Here is a 2,134-nt window from a genome sequence, read left to right on the forward strand (position 1 = left end):
ATTACTAGGAACCCAGAATTTGAGATTCCATTGTGAGGGAGTTACTATCCACAATGGTCTCTGAAAGAATTCGAAAAGAATGTACTCTAACAAGAAGTAAAATGAATTCAGAAGGAAGAAGATTATAAAAAGTAACAGAATCATTATGGGTTGAATTGTGTCCCCTCAAAAAGATATAATGAAGTCCGAACCTCAGAATGTGGCCTTGTTTGGAAATAAGGTCTTTACAGATATTATCAAGTTAAAATGAGGTCATTAGAGCGGGCCCTAATCCAATATGACTGATGTCCTTATAAAACAGGGAAATTTGGACACAGAGACAGATGTGCACAGAGGGAAGATGATGTGAAGAGACACATGGAAAAGACTGCCATCTACGAGCCAAGGAACACCTAAGGTTACCAGAAGCTAGGAGAGAGGTCTGGAACAGGTCCTTCCCTAGCAGCAGGCTCAGAGTGAGCATGGACCCACCAACACCTTGATTTTAGACTTTCAGCTTCTAGAACTGTGAGACAATACATTTCTATTGTTTAACCCACCCAGTTTTTGTTCCTTTTTGGTCACAGGGTCCTAGGAAACTAATACAAACCTGTATCTTCTTGTAATTAATCTGTCAATTCAATGCCATTCCAATCTCAATTCCAATAGAGTTTTTCATGGAACTAAAAAAGCAGCTGCTAAACTCCATCTAGAAGAGAAAATGTACAAGAATGGTAAAGACAGATTTGAAACTGATCAGAGGGGGGCTTGCCTGATGTTACATCAAAATATATCAAAATAAAAATGACAGGAGGAAGGGAACAGATATAGCGATCAATGGAACATAATAGAAATGTCAGAAACAGACCTGTATATATATATATATATATAGAAATTTGGTACATGATAAAGGTGGAATATTAAAACTGGGGAAAGGATTGACTTTTAAAATAAATGTAATTGTGACAACTGGCTACACCCATTATAAATTCCTGCTTTAGTGCATTGTCAAAGCTAGGTCTCATATGGATTAAAGACAGAAACAAAACCAAAACCAGGAAAGTATTAAAAGGAATGATAGAATATATTTATGACCTTGGGGTATGACAGGCCCCTTAAACAATACACCAAATGCAAAAGTCAGACGGAATAGATTGATAAATAGGTACGAATAAACACTAAGAACTTCCGTGTGACATAAATAAGCAAATAAATAAGTTAAAATACAAAGTACAAACTAGAGGGAAATATGTGGAATGTATGTAACTGATTAAGAGAATCGGAAACCATAAAGTACTCCTACAAATTAATAGTAATAAAAGAGGCATACAACCCCATTTAAAAAATGGGCTAAGGATATGAGCAAGCAATTGACAGCAGACAAAAATATATGACACCAATAAACTCAAAAAACATGTTCTCTCTCCTTATAGTAATCAGCGTTGCAAGTTAGAACAGTGTGATACTATCCTTTCAGGAAATGACTAATACTAACTCATCAACCAGGTCTCTGCTTAGATGTCCCTTCCTCCACGAAATCTTTCCTGACCTTGTGGCTGGGTTAGGTTCCCCCTACCCCCCAGACACCCACACACCCTGCCACTGCCCACTGGGGTCTCCTATCCCAGCCCTGCCGACTCTGAGTCGTCACTGTTTGGAACCTGGTCTGTCTTTCCCACTGGACTATGTATGAGCTCCAGGAGAGCAACTCGGGGCTATCGTTAGTCACCGGTGTGTCACTCGCGCTACCCCACACAAGACAGGGAGCAGAGGAGGCACTTGGGGAATATGTGTGGAAAAAATGAATGAATGGGGAAACTGAGGCTAAGTCAATGGTAGAGCTGGGATTCAAACCCAAGGCTGCACAGAGAGAAGGGACCTAGATTGATCTCCCACCATCTCTTCACTGAACCATTTCCAGAGCCTGAGCACACAAGAGGCTCTCGATCAGGGCACCGAAATTGAGAGGCTTGGCAACCATAGACGCTCAGGCCAGTAGACCATCGGCTCTCTCCAACCCAAACCTCCGCAGTCCTCCACGACCATAGAGAGCTGAGCAGGGATGGTCTTCTGGGGCAGGGCGGGCTCGAGGGCTAGAGAGGCCGGAAGTGCGGCGAGACTGGGGACGCGCTGGCCTAGCCGGCGGGGGAACGCC

This window comes from Rhinolophus sinicus, linkage group LG11 (assembly GCF_036562045.2).
Source record: "Rhinolophus sinicus isolate RSC01 linkage group LG11, ASM3656204v1, whole genome shotgun sequence".
NCBI lineage: Eukaryota > Metazoa > Chordata > Mammalia > Chiroptera > Rhinolophidae > Rhinolophus > Rhinolophus sinicus.